We start from the raw sequence: 20160 nt of genomic DNA, 5'->3' as shown, positions 1-20160 counted from the left end.
AATCTCCTTTATCAGGTTAACATCTGATGGAAGTTGCATCTGTTGGTCTTCACCTGGCACGTTATTCCGTTCTCCTCTTGTCAAGAGAGATGGGCTTTCTCATATATTTAGGTTCTATAACGTCTTGCTGACAAAGCGCAATCCTTACCAAATGAGCATAGGACCCATGTAAGAGGTCATCTGGAAGAGTCATGCTCTTGTATGCCCTGGCCAGACGGGCCCTGCAAATTTGGAAGAATGCCATTCATCTGGTGGACAACTGGACTCCAGCACACTTACAGCAATTTCCTCAGGGCTTTGATCAGGGGCTGCTTAAATTTGCATACTCCACCCTATGTTGTGACTTTGAGATCCCTTGTTGAAATTGCTTTAGCCAGCCAAGAGGTGGCTATTGTCTCAATTTCAAAGCAGCTTTGAGCCGTTCAAGTGGCTGGTGAATAGCACTTTCTCTTTGTTCGCCTCAAAGTTCTAAAGAGTTCTCCATAGGTCCTGCTCTGTACAGATTGTTCAAAGATCTGTTGGAAGTGCATATAATAGGATAAATAAATTGAGGGCATTCCTTTTCAGTACCTCACCTGCATGGCTGTCTGGCCTCTGGAAGATGCTGGGAAAGCAAGTCAGGATGGCCGAGTGGTCTAAGGCGCTGCGTTCATGTTGCAGTCTCCTCTGGAGGCGTGGGTTCAAATCCCACTTCTGACAGTCCTGTGTTTACTGTAATTTTTTTCTTGAGAAATATGATCATTTCCCTCGCAGTGGCTTATAGGATTGTCTTCTTGGAAGAGTGCAGTGAGTTTTTTTCTTGCTCTAGCCACTATTGGCCTAAGCTCTGTGCATTTTTTGGTTCCTAATATCTTTATCACCCTTTAGATGAAAAAACAGCATGGGGTCAGGACGGCCGAGTGGTCTAAGGCGCTGCGTTAAGGCCGCAGTCTCTCCTGGAGGCGTGGGTTCAAATCCCACTTCTGACAAAACTTGAATTCCATTTTCTCTCTCAGTTCCTTTAGAATCTCAGCCAAAAATTGGCAATGTAAATAATATCTGAATAAGTACCAAACTTCAGTTTCAACTGCAAATGCATTTGCCCTATTCTATCTTTAACGTTAATGTAATATTCTTCTAGCACTCGTGGTGTTTTATATTTCTTTTGTGGGGTACTTTAAAAATCTTTTTTATGAAAGAAATGGGTTACATTAAGTCTTGTGATGTTTTAGGTTTCCAATAAGGAGGTTTTAAATTTTATGTCACTTCATTTTCAGATGCTTCATTCAAGAGATGATTCCACTATAGAATGCAGTGCAAGGGCAAAAATACAAGTGATAGAGCGAGTGAGTGAGAAGGAGTATTGTGGAAGGAGAGAATGAAACAAAGACAGAGTGAGTGAATAGCAGGGAGGCATAGAAGAGGAGTCTAGTAGTGAAGGAGACCTGCTTTTCCCTGCTCTTGACCTCCCACCCATCCCCAAACAACCACAAACATACCTTCTGTGCAAAGTTGGTATGCAGAATTTCACGCCTCAGCAAGTGAGGGTGAGTCCCAGGCCAGGGGCTAAAGAGCAAAAGAGTGCCTGTGCTCAGACTTTCCCTGCTAGGGATAGTTTATCTGGAACAAGTCCTACTCTCTTGTATCCAGCAAGGATCTAGAAATCCTGCATGAATCTGCAAGGCACATTGGCAGCATAAATTTGCATAAACTGCCCCACCTATTGCCTTCCTACTTCCTGTGCTGTAGTTGTTTGTGTAGAGAGAGAGGTCGCAGGCAAGGAAATGTTGTGAGTCGGATACAGGACCCTAAATAGCTGGTGAGAGGTATGTGGTGTTCTAAAAGCATGAAAACTGTATACCTGTGAAATAAAGTGCTTCCGTATGTGTTCTTCTGTGTTTATTGTCCTGTGCATAAAGTTGCACCTTGTGTTTGAAGGTTTAAATTATTTCAGGCTTGCATGGAGGTAGACGTTTCTGAGTAACTTTTATTCATTTCTTAAAAGCCTATACTGTCAGGATGGCCGAGAGGTCTAAGGTGCTGTGTTTAGGCCACAGTCTCCTTTGGAGGCGTGGGTTCGAATCCCACTTCTGGCATGCCTTTTGGAGATTTAATCTCCTTTATCAGGTTAACATCTGATGGAAGTTGCATCTGTTGGTCTTCACCTGGCACGTTATTCCGTTCTCCTCTTGTCAAGAGAGATGGGGTTTCTCATATATTTAGGTTCTATAACGTCTTGCTGACAAAGCGCAATCCTTACCAAATGAGCATAGGACCCATGTAAGAGGTCATCTGGAAGAGTCATGCTCTTGTATGCCCTGGCCAGACGGGCCCTGCAAATTTGGAAGAATGCCATGCATCTGGTAGACAACTGGACTCCAGCACACTTACAGCAATTTCCTTAGGGCTTTGATCAGGGGCTGCTTAAATTTGCATACTCCACCCTATGTTGTGACTTTGAGATCCTTTGTTGAAATTGCTTTAGCCAGCCAAGAGGTGGCTATTGTCTCAATTTCAAAGCAGCTTTGAGCCGTTCAAGTGGCTGGTGAATAGCACTTTCTCTTTGTTCGCCTCAAAGTTCTAAAGAGTTCTCCATAGGTCCTGCTCTGTACAGATTGTTCAAAGATCTGTTGGAAGTGCATATAATAGGATAAGTAAATTGAGGGCATTCCTTTTCAGTACCTCACCTGCATGGCTGTTTGGCCTCTGGTAGATGCTGGGAAAGCAAGTCAGGATGGCCGAGTGGTCTAAGGCGCTGCGTTCAGGTCGCAGTCTCCTCTGGAGGCGTGGGTTCAAATCCCACTTCTGACAGTCCTCTGTTTACTCTACTTTTTTTCTTGAGAAATATGATCATTTCCCTCGCAGTGGCTTATAGGATTGTCTTCTTGGAAGAGTGCAGTGAGTTTTTTTCTTGCTCTAGCCACTATTGGCCTAAGCTCTGTGCATTTTTTGGTTCCTAATATCTTTCTCACCCTTTAGATGAAAAAGCAGCATGGGGTCAGGGTGGCCGAGTGGTCTAAGGCGCTGCGTTAAGGCCGCAGTCTCTCATGGAGGCGTGGGTTCGAATCCCACTTCTGACAAAACTTGAATTCCATTTTCTCTCTCAGTTCCTTTAGAATCTCAGCTAAAAATTGGCAATGTAAATAATATCTGAATAAGTACCAAACTTCAGTTTCAAATGCATTTGCCCTATTCTATCTTTAACGTTAATGTAATATTCTTCTAGCACTCGTGGTGTTTTATATTTCTTTTGTGGGGTACTTTAAAAATCTTTTTTATGAAAGAAATGGGTTACATTACGTCTTGTGATGTTTTAGGTTTCCAATAAGGAGGTTTTAAATTTTATGTCACGTCATTTTCAGATGCTTCGTTCAAGAGATGTTTCCACTATTGAATGCAGAGCAAGGGCAAAAATACAAGTGATAGAGCGAGTGAGTGAGAAGGAGTGTTGTGGAAGGAGAGAATGAAACAAAGACAGAGTGAGTGAATGGCAGGGAGGCATAGAAGAGGAGTCTAGTAGTGAAGGAGACCTGCTTTTCCCTGCTCTTGACCTCCCACCCATCCCCAAACAACCACAAACATACCTTCTGTGCAAAGTTGGCATGCAGAATTTCACTCCTCAGCAAGTGAGGGTGAGTCCCAGGCCAGGGGCTAAAGAGCAAAAGAGTGCCTGTGCTCAGACTTTCCCTGCTACGGATAGTTTATCTGGAACAAGGCCTACTCTCTTGTATCCAGCAAGGATCTAGAAATCCTGCATGAATCTGCAAGGCACATTGGCAGCATAAATTTGCATAAACTGCCCCACCTATTGCCTTCCTACTTCCTGTGCTGTAGTTGTTTGTGTAGAGAGAGAGGTCGCAGGCAAGGAAATGTTGTGAGTCGGATACAGGACCCTAAATAGCTGGTGAGAGGTATGTGGTGTTCTAAAAGCATGAAAACTGTATACCTGTGAAATAAAGTGCTTTCGTATGTGTTCTTCTGTGTTTATTGTCCTGTGCATAAAGTTGCACCTTGTGTTTGAAGGTTTAAATTATTTCAGGCTTGCATGGAGGTAGACGTTTCTGAGTAACTTTTATTCATTTCTTAAAAGCCTATACTGTCAGGATGGCCGAGAGGTCTAAGGCGCTGTGTTTAGGCCACGGTCTCCTTTGGAGCCGTGGGTTCGAATCCCACTTCTGACATGCCTTTTGGAGATTTAATCTCATTTATCAGGTTAACATCTGATGGAAGTTGCATCTGTTGGTCTTCACCTGGCACGTTATTCCGTTCTCCTCTTGTCAAGAGAGATGGGCTTTCTCATATATTTAGGTTCTATAACGTCTTGCTGACAAAGCGCAATCCTTACCAAATGAGCATAGGACCCATGTAAGAGGTCATCTGGAAGAGTCATGCTCTTGTATGCCCTGGCCAGACGGGCCCTGCAAATTTGGAAGAATGCCATTCATCTGGTGGACAACTGGACTCCAGCACACTTACAGCAATTTCCTCAGGGCTTTGATCAGGGGCTGCTTAAATTTGCATACTCCACCCTATGTTGTGACTTTGAGATCCCTTGTTGAAATTGCTTTAGCCAGCCAAGAGGTGGCTATTGTCTCAATTTCAAAGCAGCTTTGAGCCGTTCAAGTGGCTGGTGAATAGCACTTTCTCTTTGTTCGCCTCAAAGTTCTAAAGAGTTCTCCATAGGTCCTGCTCTGTACAGATTGTTCAAAGATCTGTTGGAAGTGCATATAATAGGATAAATAAATTGAGGGCATTCCTTTTCAGTACCTCACCTGCATGGCTGTCTGGCCTCTGGAAGATGCTGTGAAAGCAAGTCAGGATGGCCGAGTGGTCTAAGGCGCTGCGTTCAGGTTGCAGTCTCCTCTGGAGGCGTGGGTTCAAATCCCACTTCTGACAGTCCTGTGTTTACTCTAATTTTTTTCTTGAGAAATATGATCATTTCCCTCGCAGTGGCTTATAGGATTGTCTTCTTGGAAGAGTGCAGTGAGTTTTTTTCTTGCTCTAGCCACTATTGGCCTAAGCTCTGTGCATTTTTTGGTTCCTAATATCTTTATCACCCTTTAGATGAAAAAGCAGCATGGGGTCAGGATGGCCGAGTGGTCTAAGGCGCTGCGTTAAGGCCGCAGTCTCTCCTGGAGGCGTGGGTTCAAATCCCACTTCTGACAAAACTTGAATTCCATTTTCTCTCTCAGTTCCTTTAGAATCTCAGCTAAAAATTGGCAATGTAAATAATATCTGAATAAGTACCAAACTTCAGTTTCAACTGCAAATGCATTTGCCCTATTCTATCTTTAACGTTAATGTAATATTCTTCTAGCACTCGTGGTGTTTTATATTTCTTTTGTGGAGTACTTTAAAAATCTTTTTTATGAAAGAAATGGGTTACATTAAGTCTTGTGATGTTTTAGGTTTCCAATAAGGAGGTTTTAAATTTTATGTCACGTCATTTTCAGATGCTTCATTCAAGAGATGATTCCACTATAGAATGCAGTGCAAGGGCAAAAATACAAGTGATAGAGCGAGTGAGTGAGAAGGAGTATTGTGGAAGGAGAGAATGAAACAAAGACAGAGTGAGTGAATAGCAGGGAGGCATAGAAGAGGAGTCTAGTAGTGAAGGAGACCTGCTTTTCCCTGCTCTTGACCTCCCACCCATCCCCAAACAACCACAAACATACCTTCTGTGCAAAGTTGGTATGCAGAATTTCACGCCTCAGCAAGTGAGGGTGAGTCCCAGGCCAGGGGCTAAAGAGCAAAAGAGTGCCTGTGCTCAGACTTTCCCTGCTAGGGATAGTTTATCTGGAACAAGTCCTACTCTCTTGTATCCAGCAAGGATCTAGAAATCCTGCATGAATCTGCAAGGCACATTGGCAGCATAAATTTGCATAAACTGCCCCACCTATTGCCTTCCTACTTCCTGTGCTGTAGTTGTTTGTGTAGAGAGAGAGGTCGCAGGCAAGGAAATGTTGTGAGTCGGATACAGGACCCTAAATAGCTGGTGAGAGGTATGTGGTGTTCTAAAAGCATGAAAACTGTATACCGGTGAAATAAAGTGCTTCCGTATGTGTTCTTCTGTGTTTATTGTCCTGTGCATAAAGTTGCACCTTGTTTTTGAAGGTTTAAATTATTTCAGGCTTGCATGGAGGTAGACGTTTCTGAGTAACTTTTATTCATTTCTTAAAAGCCTATACAGTCAGGATGGCCGAGAGGTCTAAGGTGCTCTGTTTAGGCCACAGTCTCCTTTAGAGGCGTGGGTTCGAATCCCACTTCTGGCATGCTTTTTGGAGATTTAATCTCCTTTATCAGGTTAACATCTGATGGAAGTTGCATCTGTTGGTCTTCACCTGGCACGTTATTCCGTTCTCCTCTTGTCAAGAGAGATGGGGTTTCTCATATATTTAGGTTCTATAACGTCTTGCTGACAAAGCGCAATCCTTACCAAATGAGCATAGGACCCATGTAAGAGGTCATCTGGAAGAGTCATGCTCTTGTATGCCCTGGCCAGACGGGCCCTGCAAATTTGGAAGAATGCCATGCATCTGGTAGACAACTGGACTCCAGCACACTTACAGCAATTTCCTTAGGGCTTTGATCAGGGGCTGCTTAAATTTGCATACTCCACCCTATGTTGTGACTTTGAGATCCTTTGTTGAAATTGCTTTAGCCAGCCAAGAGGTGGCTATTGTCTCAATTTCAAAGCAGCTTTGAGCCGTTCAAGTGGCTGGTGAATAGCACTTTCTCTTTGTTCGCCTCAAAGTTCTAAAGAGTTCTCCATAGGTCCTGCTCTGTACAGATTGTTCAAAGATCTGTTGGAAGTGCATATAATAGGATAAGTAAATTGAGGGCATTCCTTTTCAGTACCTCACCTGCATGGCTGTTTGGCCTCTGGTAGATGCTGGGAAAGCAAGTCAGGATGGCCGAGTGGTCTAAGGCGCTGCGTTCAGGTCGCAGTCTCCTCTGGAGGCGTGGGTTCAAATCCCACTTCTGACAGTTTACTCTACTTTTTTTCTTGAGAAATATGATCATTTCCCTCGCAGTGGCTTATAGGATTGTCTTCTTGGAAGAGTGCAGTGAGTTTTTTTCTTGCTCTAGCCACTATTGGCCTAAGCTCTGTGCATTTTTTGGTTCCTAATATCTTTCTCACCCTTTAGATGAAAAAGCAGCATGGGGTCAGCATGGCCGAGTGGTCTAAGGCGCTGCGTTAAGGCCGCAGTCTCTCATGGAGGCGTGGGTTCGAATCCCACTTCTGACAAAACTTGAATTCCATTTTCTCTCTCAGTTCCTTTAGAATCTCAGCTAAAAATTGGCAATGTAAATAATATCTGATTAAGTACCAAACTTCAGTTTCAAATGCATTTGCCCTATTCTATCTTTAACGTTAATGTAATATTCTTCTAGCACTCGTGGTGTTTTATATTTCTTTTGTGGGGTACTTTAAAAATCTTTTTTATGAAAGAAATGGGTTACATTAAGTCTTGTGATGTTTTAGGTTTCCAATAAGGAGGTTTTAAATTTTATGTCACGTCATTTTCAGATGCTTCATTCAAGAGATGTTTCCACTATAGAATGCAGAGCAAGGGCAAAAATACAAGTGATAAAGCGAGTGAGTGAGAAGGAGTGTTGTGGAAGGAGAGAATGAAACAAAGACAGAGTGAGTGAATGGCAGGGAGGCATGGAAGAGGAGTCTAGTAGTGAAGGAGACCTGCTTTTCCCTGCTCTTGACCTCCCACCCATCCCCAAACAACCACAAACATACCTTCTGTGCAAAGTTGGTATGCAGAATTTCACGCCTCAGCAAGTGAGGGTGAGTCCCAGGCCAGGGGCTAAAGAGCAAAAGAGTGCCTGTGCTCAGACTTTCCCTGCTAGGGATAGTTTATCTGGAACAAGTCCTACTCTCTTGTATCCAGCAAGGATCTAGAAATCCTGCATGAATCTGCAAGGCACCTTGGCAGCATAAATTTGCATAAACTGCCCCTCCTATTGCCTTCCTACTTCCTGTGCTGTAGTTGTTTGTGTAGAGAGAGAGGTCGCAGGCAAGGAAATGTTGTGAGTCGGATACAGGACCCTAAATAGCTGGTGAGAGGTATGTGGTGTTCTAAAAGCATGAAAACTGTATACCTGTGAAATAAAGTGCTTTCGTATGTGTTCTTCTGTGTTTATTGTCCTGTGCATAAAGTTGCACCTTGTGTTTGAAGGTTTAAATTATTTCAGGCTTGCATGGAGGTAGACGTTTCTGAGTAACTTTTATTCATTTCTTAAAAGCCTATACTGTCAGGATGGCCGAGAGGTCTAAGGCGCTGTGTTTAGGCCACAGTCTCCTTTGGAGGCGTGGGTTCGAATCCCACTTCTGGCATGCCTTTTGGAGATTTAATCTCCTTTATCAGGTTAACATCTGATGGAAGTTGCATCTGTTGGTCTTCACCTGGCACGTTATTCCGTTCTCCTCTTGTCAAGAGAGATGGGGTTTCTCATATATTTAGGTTCTATAACGTCTTGCTGACAAAGCGCAATCCTTACCAAATGAGCATAGGACCCATGTAAGAGGTCATCTGGAAGAGTCATGCTCTTGTATGCCCTGGCCAGACGGGCCCTGCAAATTTGGAAGAATCCCATGCATCTGGTAGACAACTGGACTCCAGCACACTTACAGCAATTTCCTTAGGGCTTTGATCAGGGGCTGCTTAAATTTGCATACTCCACCCTATGTTGTGACTTTGAGATCCCTTGTTGAAATTGCTTTAGCCAGCCAAGAGGTGGCTATTGTCTCAATTTCAAAGCAGCTTTGAGCCGTTCAAGTGGCTGGTGAATAGCACTTTCTCTTTGTTCGCCTCAAAGTTCTAAAGAGTTCTCCATAGGTCCTGCTCTGTACAGATTGTTCAAAGATCTGTTGGAAGTGCATATAATAGGATAAATAAATTGAGGGCATTCCTTTTCTGTACCTCACCTGCATGGCTGTCTGGCCTCTGGAAGATGCTGGGAAAGCAAGTCAGGATGGCCGAGTGGTCTAAGGTGCTGCGTTCAGGTCGCAGTCTCCTCTGGAGGCGTGGGTTCAAATCCCACTTCTGAAAGTCCTGTGTTTACTCTAATTATTTTCTTGAGAAATATGATCATTTCCCTCGCAGTGGCTTATAGGATTGTCTTCTTGGAAGAGTGCAGTGAGTTTTTTTCTTGCTCTAGCCACTATTGGCCTAAGCTCTGTGCATTTTTTGGTTCCTAATATCTTTCTCACCCTTTAGATGAAAAAGTAGCATGGGGTCAGGATGGCCGAGTGGTCTAAGGAGCTGCGTTTAGGCCGCAGTCTCTCCTGGAGGCGTGGGTTCGAATCCCACTTCTGACAAAACTTGAATTCCATTTTCTCTCTCAGTTCCTTTAGAATCTCAGCTAAAAATTGGCAATGTAAATAATATCTGAATAAGTACCAAACTTCAGTTTCAACTGCAAATGCATTTGCCCTATTCTATCTTTAACGTTAATGTAATATTCTTCTAGCACTCGTGGTGTTTTATATTTCTTTTGTGGGGTACTTTAAAAATCTTTTTTATGAAAGAAATGGGTTACATTAAGTCTTGTGATGTTTTAGGTTTCCAATAAGGAGGTTTTAAATTTTATGTCACGTCATTTTCAGATGCTTCATTCAAGAGATGTTTCCACTATAGAATGCAGTGCAAGGGCAAAAATACAAGTGATAGAGCGAGTGAGTGAGAAGGAGTATTGTGGAAGGAGAGAATGAAACAAAGACAGAGTGAGTGAATAGCAGGGAGGCATAGAAGAGGAGTCTAGCAGTGAAGGAGACCTGCTTTTCCCTGCTCTTGACCTCCCACCCATCCCCCAAACAACCAAAACATACCTTCTGTGCAAAGTTGGCATGCAGAATTTCACTCCTCAGCAAGTGAGGGTGAGTCCCAGGCCAGGGGCTAAAGAGCAAAAGAGTGCCTGTGCTCAGACTTTCCCTGCTACGGATAGTTTATCTGGAACAAGGCCTACTCTCTTGTATCCAGCAAGGATCTAGAAATCCTGCATGAATCTGCAAGGCACATTGGCAGCATAAATTTGCATAAACTGCCCCACCTATTGCCTTCCTACTTCCTGTGCTGTAGTTGTTTGTGTAGAGAGAGAGGTCGCAGGCAAGGAAATGTTGTGAGTCGGATACAGGACCCTAAATAGCTGGTGAGAGGTATGTGGTGTTCTAAAAGCATGAAAACTGTATACCTGTGAAATAAAGTGCTTTCGTATGTGTTCTTCTGTGTTTATTGTCCTGTGCATAAAGTTGCACCTTGTGTTTGAAGGTTTAAATTATTTCAGGCTTGCATGGAGGTAGACGTTTCTGAGTAACTTTTATTCATTTCTTAAAAGCCTATACTGTCAGGATGGCCGAGAGGTCTAAGGCGCTGTGTTTAGGCCACGGTCTCCTTTGGAGCCGTGGGTTCGAATCCCACTTCTGACATGCCTTTTGGAGATTTAATCTCCTTTATCAGGTTAACATCTGATGGAAGTTGCATCTGTTGGTCTCCACCTGGCACGTTATTCCGTTCTCCTCTTGTCAAGAGAGATGGGCTTTCTCATATATTTAGGTTCTATAACGTCTTGCTGACAAAGCGCAATCCTTACCAAATGAGCATAGGACCCATGTAAGAGGTCATCTGGAAGAGTCATGCTCTTGTATGCCCTGGCCAGACGGGCCCTGCAAATTTGGAAGAATGCCATTCATCTGGTGGACAACTGGACTCCAGCACACTTACAGCAATTTCCTCAGGGCTTTGATCAGGGGCTGCTTAAATTTGCATACTCCACCCTATGTTGTGACTTTGAGATCCCTTGTTGAAATTGCTTTAGCCAGCCAAGAGGTGGCTATTGTCTCAATTTCAAAGCAGCTTTGAGCCGTTCAAGTGGCTGGTGAATAGCACTTTCTCTTTGTTCGCATCAAAGTTCTAAAGAGTTCTCCATAGGTCCTGCTCTGTACAGATTGTTCAAAGATCTGTTGGAAGTGCATATAATAGGATAAATAAATTGAGGGCATTCCTTTTCAGTACCTCACCTGCATGGCTGTCTGGCCTCTGGAAGATGCTGGGAAAGCAAGTCAGGATGGCCGAGTGGTCTAAGGCGCTGCGTTCATGTTGCAGTCTCCTCTGGAGGCGTGGGTTCAAATCCCACTTCTGACAGTCCTGTGTTTACTGTAATTTTTTTCTTGAGAAATATGATCATTTCCCTCGCAGTGGCTTATAGGATTGTCTTCTTGGAAGAGTGCAGTGAGTTTTTTTCTTGCTCTAGCCACTATTGGCCTAAGCTCTGTGCATTTTTTGGTTCCTAATATCTTTATCACCCTTTAGATGAAAAAACAGCATGGGGTCAGGACGGCCGAGTGGTCTAAGGCGCTGCGTTAAGGCCGCAGTCTCTCCTGGAGGCGTGGGTTCAAATCCCACTTCTGACAAAACTTGAATTCCATTTTCTCTTTCAGTTCCTTTAGAATCTCAGCTAAAAATTGGCAATGTAAATAATATCTGAATAAGTACCAAACTTCAGTTTCAACTGCAAATGCATTTGCCCTATTCTATCTTTAACGTTAATGTAATATTCTTCTAGCACTCGTGGTGTTTTATATTTCTTTTGTGGGGTACTTTAAAAATCTTTTTTATGAAAGAAATGGGTTACATTAAGTCTTGTGATGTTTTAGGTTTCCAATAAGGAGGTTTTAAATTTTATGTCACTTCATTTTCAGATGCTTCATTCAAGAGATGATTCCACTATAGAATGCAGTGCAAGGGCAAAAATACAAGTGATAGAGCGAGTGAGTGAGAAGGAGTATTGTGGAAGGAGAGAATGAAACAAAGACAGAGTGAGTGAATAGCAGGGAGGCATAGAAGAGGAGTCTAGTAGTGAAGGAGACCTGCTTTTCCCTGCTCTTGACCTCCCACCCATCCCCAAACAACCACAAACATACCTTCTGTGCAAAGTTGGTATGCAGAATTTCACGCCTCAGCAAGTGAGGGTGAGTCCCAGGCCAGGGGCTAAAGAGCAAAAGAGTGCCTGTGCTCAGACTTTCCCTGCTAGGGATAGTTTATCTGGAACAAGTCCTACTCTCTTGTATCCAGCAAGGATCTAGAAATCCTGCATGAATCTGCAAGGCACATTGGCAGCATAAATTTGCATAAACTGCCCCACCTATTGCCTTCCTACTTCCTGTGCTGTAGTTGTTTGTGTAGAGAGAGAGGTCGCAGGCAAGGAAATGTTGTGAGTCGGATACAGGACCCTAAATAGCTGGTGAGAGGTATGTGGTGTTCTAAAAGCATGAAAACTGTATACCTGTGAAATAAAGTGCTTTCGTATGTGTTCTTCTGTGTTTATTGTCCTGTGCATAAAGTTGCACCTTGTGTTTGAAGGTTTAAATTATTTCAGGCTTGCATGGAGGTAGACGTTTCTGAGTAACTTTTATTCATTTCTTAAAAGCCTATACTGTCAGGATGGCCGAGAGGTCTAAGGTGCTGTGTTTAGGCCACAGTCTCCTTTGGAGGCGTGGGTTCGAATCCCACTTCTGGCATGCCTTTTGGAGATTTAATCTCCTTTATCAGGTTAACATCTGATGGAAGTTGCATCTGTTGGTCTTCACCTGGCACGTTATTCCGTTCTCCTCTTGTCAAGAGAGATGGGGTTTCTCATATATTTAGGTTCTATAACGTCTTGCTGACAAAGCGCAATCCTTACCAAATGAGCATAGGACCCATGTAAGAGGTCATCTGGAAGAGTCATGCTCTTGTATGCCCTGGCCAGACGGGCCCTGCAAATTTGGAAGAATGCCATGCATCTGGTAGACAACTGGACTCCAGCACACTTACAGCAATTTCCTTAGGGCTTTGATCAGGGGCTGCTTAAATTTGCATACTCCACCCTATGTTGTGACTTTGAGATCCTTTGTTGAAATTGCTTTAGCCAGCCAAGAGGTGGCTATTGTCTCAATTTCAAAGCAGCTTTGAGCCGTTCAAGTGGCTGGTGAATAGCACTTTCTCTTTGTTCGCCTCAAAGTTCTAAAGAGTTCTCCATAGGTCCTGCTCTGTACAGATTGTTCAAAGATCTGTTGGAAGTGCATATAATAGGATAAGTAAATTGAGGGCATTCCTTTTCAGTACCTCACCTGCATGGCTGTTTGGCCTCTGGTAGATGCTGGGAAAGCAAGTCAGGATGGCCGAGTGGTCTAAGGCGCTGCGTTCAGGTCGCAGTCTCCTCTGGAGGCGTGGGTTCAAATCCCACTTCTGACAGTCCTCTGTTTACTCTACTTTTTTTCTTGAGAAATATGATCATTTCCCTCGCAGTGGCTTATAGGATTGTCTTCTTGGAAGAGTGCAGTGAGTTTTTTTCTTGCTCTAGCCACTATTGGCCTAAGCTCTGTGCATTTTTTGGTTCCTAATATCTTTCTCACCCTTTAGATGAAAAAGCAGCATGGGGTCAGGGTGGCCGAGTGGTCTAAGGCGCTGCGTTAAGGCCGCAGTCTCTCATGGAGGCGTGGGTTCGAATCCCACTTCTGACAAAACTTGAATTCCATTTTCTCTCTCAGTTCCTTTAGAATCTCAGCTAAAAATTGGCAATGTAAATAATATCTGAATAAGTACCAAACTTCAGTTTCAAATGCATTTGCCCTATTCTATCTTTAACGTTAATGTAATATTCTTCTAGCACTCGTGGTGTTTTATATTTCTTTTGTGGGGTACTTTAAAAATCTTTTTTATGAAAGAAATGGGTTACATTACGTCTTGTGATGTTTTAGGTTTCCAATAAGGAGGTTTTAAATTTTATGTCACGTCATTTTCAGATGCTTCATTCAAGAGATGTTTCCACTATAGAATGCAGAGCAAGGGCAAAAATACAAGTGATAGAGCGAGTGAGTGAGAAGGAGTGTTGTGGAAGGAGAGAATGAAACAAAGACAGAGTGAGTGAATGGCAGGGAGGCATGGAAGAGGAGTCTAGTAGTGAAGGAGACCTGCTTTTCCCTGCTCTTGACCTCCCACCCATCCCCAAACAACCACAAACATACCTTCTGTGCAAAGTTGGTATGCAGAATTTCACGCCTCAGCAAGTGAGGGTGAGTCCCAGGCCAGGGGCTAAAGAGCAAAAGAGTGCCTGTGCTCAGACTTTCCCTGCTAGGGATAGTTTATCTGGAACAAGTCCTACTCTCTTGTATCCAGCAAGGATCTAGAAATCCTGCATGAATCTGCAAGGCACCTTGGCAGCATAAATTTGCATAAACTGCCCCTCCTATTGCCTTCCTACTTCCTGTGCTGTAGTTGTTTGTGTAGAGAGAGAGGTCGCAGGCAAGGAAATGTTGTGAGTCGGATACAGGACCCTAAATAGCTGGTGAGAGGTATGTGGTGTTCTAAAAGCATGAAAACTGTATACCTGTGAAATAAAGTGCTTTCGTATGTGTTCTTCTGTGTTTATTGTCCTGTGCATAAAGTTGCACCTTGTGTTTGAAGGTTTAAATTATTTCAGGCTTGCATGGAGGTAGACGTTTCTGAGTAACTTTTATTCATTTCTTAAAAGCCTATACTGTCAGGATGGCCGAGAGGTCTAAGGCGCTGTGTTTAGGCCACAGTCTCCTTTGGAGGCGTGGGTTCGAATCCCACTTCTGGCATGCCTTTTGGAGATTTAATCTCCTTTATCAGGTTAACATCTGATGGAAGTTGCATCTGTTGGTCTTCACCTGGCACGTTATTCCATTCTCCTCTTGTCAAGAGAGATGGGGTTTCTCATATATTTAGGTTCTATAACGTCTTGCTGACAAAGCGCAATCCTTACCAAATGAGCATAGGACCCATGTAAGAGGTCATCTGGAAGAGTCATGGTCTTGTATGCCCTGGCCAGACGGGCCCTGCAAATTTGGAAGAATGCCATGCATCTGGTAGACAACTGGACTCCAGCACACTTACAGCAATTTCCTTAGGGCTTTGATCAGGGGCTGCTTAAATTTGCATACTCCACCCTATGTTGTGACTTTGAGATCCCTTGTTGAAATTGCTTTAGCCAGCCAAGAGGTGGCTATTGTCTCAATTTCAAAGCAGCTTTGAGCCGTTCAAGTGGCTGGTGAATAGCACTTTCTCTTTGTTCGCCTCAAAGTTCTAAAGAGTTCTCCATAGGTCCTGCTCTGTACATATTGTTCAAAGATCTGTTGGAAGTGCATATAATAGGATAAATAAATTGAGGGCATTCCTTTTCAGTACCTCACCTGCATGGCTGTCTGGCCTCTGGAAGATGCTGGGAAAGCAAGTCAGGATGGCCGAGTGGTCTAAGGTGCTGCGTTCAGGTCGCAGTCTCCTCTGGAGGCGTGGGTTCAAATCCCACTTCTGAAAGTCCTGTGTTTACTCTAATTATTTTCTTGAGAAATATGATCATTTCCCTCGCAGTGGCTTATAGGATTGTCTTCTTGGAACAGTGCAGTGAGTTTTTTTCTTGCTCTAGCCACTATTGGCCTCAGCTCTGTGCATTTTTTGGTTCCTAATATCTTTCTCACCCTTTAGATGAAAAAGTAGCATGGGGTCAGGATGGCCGAGTGGTCTAAGGCGCTGCGTTTAGGCCGCAGTCTCTCCTGGAGGCGTGGGTTTGAATCCCACTTCTGACAAAACTTGAATTCCATTATCTCTCTCAGTTCCTTTAGCATCTCAGCTAAAAATTGGCAATGTAAATAATATCTGAATAAGTACCAAACTTCAGTTTCAACTGCAAATGCATTTGCCCTATTCTATCTTTAACGTTAATGTAATATTCTTCTAGCACTCGTGGTGTTTTATATTTCTTTTGTGGGGTACTTTAAAAATCTTTTTTATGAAAGAAATGGGTTACATTAAGTCTTGTGATGTTTTAGGTTTCCAATAAGGAGGTTTTAAATTTTATGTCACGTCATTTTCAGATGCTTCATTCAAGAGATGTTTCCACTATTGAATGCAGAGCAAGGGCAAAAATACAAGTGATAGAGCGAGTGAGTGAGAAGGAGTGTTGTGGAAGGAGAGAATGAAACAAAGACAGAGTGAGTGAATGGCAGGGAGGCATAGAAGAGGAGTCTAGTAGTGAAGGAGACCTGCTTTTCCCTGCTCTTGACCTCCCACCCATCCCCAAACAACCACAAACATACCTTCTGTGCAAAGTTGGCATGCAGAACTTCACTCCTCAGCAAATGAGGGTGAGTCCCAGGCCAGGGGCTAAAGAGCAAAAGAGTGCCTGTGCTCAGACTTTCCCTGCTACGGATAGTTTATCTGGAACAAGGCCTACTCTCTTGTATCCAGCAAGGATCTAGAAATCCTGCATGAATCTGCAAGGCACATTGGCAGCATAAATTTGCATAAACTGCCCCACCTATTGCCTTCCTACTTCCTGTGCTGTAGTTGTTTGTGTAGAGAGAGAGGTCGCAGGCAAGGAAATGTTGTGAGTCGGATACAGGACCCTAAATAGCTGGTGAGAGGTATGTGGTGTTCTAAAAGCATGAAAACTGTATACCTGTGAAATAAAGTGCTTTCGTATGTGTTCTTCTGTGTTTATTGTCCTGTGCATAAAGTTGCACCTTGTGTTTGAAGGTTTAAATTATTTCAGGCTTGCATGGAGGTAGACGTTTCTGAGTAACTTTTATTCATTTCTTAAAAGCCTATACTGTCAGGATGGCCGAGAGGTCTAAGGTGCTGTGTTTAGGCCACAGTCTCCTTTGGAGGCGTGGGTTCGAATCCCACTTCTGGCATGCCTTTTGGAGATTTAATCTCCTTTATCAGGTTAACATCTGATGGAAGTTGCATCTGTTGGTCTTCACCTGGCACGTTATTCCGTTCTCCTCTTGTCAAGAGAGATGGGGTTTCTCATATATTTAGGTTCTATAACGTCTTGCTGACAAAGCGCAATCCTTACCAAATGAGCATAGGACCCATGTAAGAGGTCATCTGGAAGAGTCATGCTCTTGTATGCCCTGGCCAGACGGGCCCTGCAAATTTGGAAGAATGCCATGCATCTGGTAGACAACTGGACTCCAGCACACTTACAGCAATTTCCTTAGGGCTTTGATCAGGGGCTGCTTAAATTTGCATACTCCACCCTATGTTGTGACTTTGAGATCCTTTGTTGAAATTGCTTTAGCCAGCCAAGAGGTGGCTATTGTCTCAATTTCAAAGCAGCTTTGAGCCGTTCAAGTGGCTGGTGAATAGCACTTTCTCTTTGTTCGCCTCAAAGTTCTAAAGAGTTCTCCATAGGTCCTGCTCTGTACAGATTGTTCAAAGATCTGTTGGAAGTGCATATAATAGGATAAGTAAATTGAGGGCATTCCTTTTCAGTACCTCACCTGCATGGCTGTTTGGCCTCTGGTAGATGCTGGGAAAGCAAGTCAGGATGGCCGAGTGGTCTAAGGCGCTGCGTTCAGGTCGCAGTCTCCTCTGGAGGCGTGGGTTCAAATCCCACTTCTGACAGTCCTCTGTTTACTCTACTTTTTTTCTTGAGAAATATGATCATTTCCCTCGCAGTGGCTTATAGGATTGTCTTCTTGGAAGAGTGCAGTGAGTTTTTTTCTTGCTCTAGCCACTATTGGCCTAAGCTCTGTGCATTTTTTGGTTCCTAATATCTTTCTCACCCTTTAGATGAAAAAGCAGCATGGGGTCAGGGTGGCCGAGTGGTCTAAGGCGCTGCGTTAAGGCCGCAGTCTCTCATGGAGGCTTGGGTTCGAATCCCACTTCTGACAAAACTTGAATTCCATTTTCTCTCTCAGTTCCTTTAGAATCTCAGCTAAAAATTGGCAATGTAAATAATATCTGAATAAGTACCAAACTTCAGTTTCAAATGCATTTGCCCTATTCTATCTTTAACGTTAATGTAATATTCTTCTAGCACTCGTGGTGTTTTATATTTCTTTTGTGGGGTACTTTAAAAATCTTTTTTATGAAAGAAATGGGTTACATTACGTCTTGTGATGTTTTAGGTTTCCAATAAGGAGGTTTTAAATTTTATGTCACGTCATTTTCAGATGCTTCATTCAAGAGATGTTTCCACTATAGAATGCAGAGCAAGGGCAAAAATACAAGTGATAGAGCGAGTGAGTGAGAAGGAGTGTTGTGGAAGGAGAGAATGAAACAAAGACAGAGTGAGTGAATGGCAGGGAGGCATGGAAGAGGAGTCTAGTAGTGAAGGAGACCTGCTTTTCCCTGCTCTTGACCTCCCACCCATCCCCAAACAACCACAAACATACCTTCTGTGCAAAGTTGGTATGCAGAATTTCACGCCTCAGCAAGTGAGGGTGAGTCCCAGGCCAGGGGCTAAAGAGCAAAAGAGTGCCTGTGCTCAGACTTTCCCTGCTAGGGATAGTTTATCTGGAACAAGTCCTACTCTCTTGTATCCAGCAAGGATCTAGAAATCCTGCATGAATCTGCAAGGCACATTGGCAGCATAAATTTGCATAAACTGCCCCACCTATTGCCTTCCTACTTCCTGTGCTGTAGTTGTTTGTGTAGAGAGAGAGGTCGCAGGCAAGGAAATGTTGTGAGTCGGATACAGGACCCTAAATAGCTGGTGAGAGGTATGTGGTGTTCTAAAAGCATGAAAACTGTATACCTGTGAAATAAAGTGCTTTCGTATGTGTTCTTCTGTGTTTATTGTCCTGTGCATAAAGTTGCACCTTGTGTTTGAAGGTTTAAATTATTTCAGGCTTGCATGGAGGTAGACGTTTCTGAGTAACTTTTATTCATTTCTTAAAAGCCTATACTGTCAGGATGGCCGAGAGGTCTAAGGTGCTGTGTTTAGGCCACAGTCTCCTTTGGAGGCGTGGGTTCGAATCCCACTTCTGGCATGCCTTTTGGAGATTTAATCTCCTTTATCAGGTTAACATCTGATGGAAGTTGCATCTGTTGGTCTTCACCTGGCACGTTATTCCGTTCTCCTCTTGTCAAGAGAGATGGGGTTTCTCATATATTTAGGTTCTATAACGTCTTGCTGACAAAGCGCAATCCTTACCAAATGAGCATAGGACCCATGTAAGAGGTCATCTGGAAGAGTCATGCTCTTGTATGCCCTGGCCAGACGGGCCCTGCAAATTTGGAAGAATGCCATGCATCTGGTAGACAACTGGACTCCAGCACACTTACAGCAATTTCCTTAGGGCTTTGATCAGGGGCTGCTTAAATTTGCATACTCCACCCTATGTTGTGACTTTGAGATCCTTTGTTGAAATTGCTTTAGCCAGCCAAGAGGTGGCTATTGTCTCAATTTCAAAGCAGCTTTGAGCCGTTCAAGTGGCTGGTGAATAGCACTTTCTCTTTGTTCGCCTCAAAGTTCTAAAGAGTTCTCCATAGGTCCTGCTCTGTACAGATTGTTCAAAGATCTGTTGGAAGTGCATATAATAGGATAAGTAAATTGAGGGCATTCCTTTTCAGTACCTCACCTGCATGGCTGTTTGGCCTCTGGTAGATGCTGGGAAAGCAAGTCAGGATGGCCGAGTGGTCTAAGGCGCTGCGTTCAGGTCGCAGTCTCCTCTGGAGGCGTGGGTTCAAATCCCACTTCTGACAGTCCTCTGTTTACTCTACTTTTTTTCTTGAGAAATATGATCATTTCCCTCGCAGTGGCTTATAGGATTGTCTTCTTGGAAGAGTGCAGTGAGTTTTTTTCTTGCTCTAGCCACTATTGGCCTAAGCTCTGTGCATTTTTTGGTTCCTAATATCTTTCTCACCCTTTAGATGAAAAAGCAGCATGGGGTCAGGGTGGCCGAGTGGTCTAAGGCGCTGCGTTAAGGCCGCAGTCTCTCATGGAGGCGTGGGTTCGAATCCCACTTCTGACAAAACTTGAATTCCATTTTCTCTCTCAGTTCCTTTAGAATCTCAGCTAAAAATTGGCAATGTAAATAATATCTGAATAAGTACCAAACTTCAGTTTCAAATGCATTTGCCCTATTCTATCTTTAACGTTAATGTAATATTCTTCTAGCACTCGTGGTGTTTTATATTTCTTTTGTGGGGTACTTTAAAAATCTTTTTTATGAAAGAAATGGGTTACATTACGTCTTGTGATGTTTTAGGTTTCCAATAAGGAGGTTTTAAATTTTATGTCACGTCATTTTCAGATGCTTCATTCAAGAGATGTTTCCACTATAGAATGCAGAGCAAGGGCAAAAATACAAGTGATAGAGCGAGTGAGTGAGAAGGAGTGTTGTGGAAGGAGAGAATGAAACAAAGACAGAGTGAG

The 20160-nt window shown here is 43.4% G+C and overlaps 18 non-coding genes across 18 annotated transcripts; all 18 read left to right on the top strand.

Annotated features, from left to right (window-relative positions):
* The first annotated feature begins 1992 nt into the window (after positions 1 to 1992).
* On the top strand, positions 1993 to 2075 carry TRNAL-UAG (transfer RNA leucine (anticodon UAG)). The gene has a single exon. It is a non-coding gene; the product is annotated as a tRNA-Leu (tRNA).
* Positions 2076 to 2707: 632 nt separating this feature from the next.
* TRNAL-CAG (transfer RNA leucine (anticodon CAG)) lies at positions 2708 to 2790 on the top strand. Its single transcript has one exon. It is a non-coding gene; the product is annotated as a tRNA-Leu (tRNA).
* Positions 2791 to 2976: 186 nt separating this feature from the next.
* TRNAL-AAG (transfer RNA leucine (anticodon AAG)) lies at positions 2977 to 3059 on the top strand. Its single transcript has one exon. It is a non-coding gene; the product is annotated as a tRNA-Leu (tRNA).
* A 1733-nt stretch (positions 3060 to 4792) lies between these two features.
* TRNAL-CAG (transfer RNA leucine (anticodon CAG)) lies at positions 4793 to 4875 on the top strand. Its single transcript has one exon. It is a non-coding gene; the product is annotated as a tRNA-Leu (tRNA).
* A 186-nt stretch (positions 4876 to 5061) lies between these two features.
* Positions 5062 to 5144, top strand: TRNAL-AAG (transfer RNA leucine (anticodon AAG)). Its single transcript has one exon. It is a non-coding gene; the product is annotated as a tRNA-Leu (tRNA).
* Positions 5145 to 6883: 1739 nt separating this feature from the next.
* TRNAL-CAG (transfer RNA leucine (anticodon CAG)) lies at positions 6884 to 6966 on the top strand. Its single transcript has one exon. It is a non-coding gene; the product is annotated as a tRNA-Leu (tRNA).
* Positions 6967 to 8246: 1280 nt separating this feature from the next.
* TRNAL-UAG (transfer RNA leucine (anticodon UAG)) lies at positions 8247 to 8329 on the top strand. The gene has a single exon. It is a non-coding gene; the product is annotated as a tRNA-Leu (tRNA).
* Positions 8330 to 9230: 901 nt separating this feature from the next.
* TRNAL-UAG (transfer RNA leucine (anticodon UAG)) lies at positions 9231 to 9313 on the top strand. The gene has a single exon. It is a non-coding gene; the product is annotated as a tRNA-Leu (tRNA).
* Positions 9314 to 12428: 3115 nt separating this feature from the next.
* Positions 12429 to 12511, top strand: TRNAL-UAG (transfer RNA leucine (anticodon UAG)). Its single transcript has one exon. It is a non-coding gene; the product is annotated as a tRNA-Leu (tRNA).
* A 632-nt stretch (positions 12512 to 13143) lies between these two features.
* On the top strand, positions 13144 to 13226 carry TRNAL-CAG (transfer RNA leucine (anticodon CAG)). The gene has a single exon. It is a non-coding gene; the product is annotated as a tRNA-Leu (tRNA).
* A 186-nt stretch (positions 13227 to 13412) lies between these two features.
* TRNAL-AAG (transfer RNA leucine (anticodon AAG)) lies at positions 13413 to 13495 on the top strand. Its single transcript has one exon. It is a non-coding gene; the product is annotated as a tRNA-Leu (tRNA).
* A 1018-nt stretch (positions 13496 to 14513) lies between these two features.
* TRNAL-UAG (transfer RNA leucine (anticodon UAG)) lies at positions 14514 to 14596 on the top strand. The gene has a single exon. It is a non-coding gene; the product is annotated as a tRNA-Leu (tRNA).
* A 901-nt stretch (positions 14597 to 15497) lies between these two features.
* TRNAL-UAG (transfer RNA leucine (anticodon UAG)) lies at positions 15498 to 15580 on the top strand. Its single transcript has one exon. It is a non-coding gene; the product is annotated as a tRNA-Leu (tRNA).
* Positions 15581 to 16604: 1024 nt separating this feature from the next.
* Positions 16605 to 16687, top strand: TRNAL-UAG (transfer RNA leucine (anticodon UAG)). Its single transcript has one exon. It is a non-coding gene; the product is annotated as a tRNA-Leu (tRNA).
* Positions 16688 to 17319: 632 nt separating this feature from the next.
* Positions 17320 to 17402, top strand: TRNAL-CAG (transfer RNA leucine (anticodon CAG)). Its single transcript has one exon. It is a non-coding gene; the product is annotated as a tRNA-Leu (tRNA).
* Positions 17403 to 18689: 1287 nt separating this feature from the next.
* Positions 18690 to 18772, top strand: TRNAL-UAG (transfer RNA leucine (anticodon UAG)). Its single transcript has one exon. It is a non-coding gene; the product is annotated as a tRNA-Leu (tRNA).
* Positions 18773 to 19404: 632 nt separating this feature from the next.
* TRNAL-CAG (transfer RNA leucine (anticodon CAG)) lies at positions 19405 to 19487 on the top strand. The gene has a single exon. It is a non-coding gene; the product is annotated as a tRNA-Leu (tRNA).
* Positions 19488 to 19673: 186 nt separating this feature from the next.
* On the top strand, positions 19674 to 19756 carry TRNAL-AAG (transfer RNA leucine (anticodon AAG)). The gene has a single exon. It is a non-coding gene; the product is annotated as a tRNA-Leu (tRNA).
* Positions 19757 to 20160: the final 404 nt, after the last annotated feature.

The sequence above is a fragment of the Triturus cristatus genome, chromosome 6 (assembly GCF_964204655.1).
Source record: "Triturus cristatus chromosome 6, aTriCri1.1, whole genome shotgun sequence".
Taxonomy (NCBI): Eukaryota; Metazoa; Chordata; class Amphibia; order Caudata; family Salamandridae; genus Triturus; species Triturus cristatus.
Note: the sequence above shows the minus strand (reverse complement) of the source record. Positions and strands in the feature narration are given on the sequence as shown.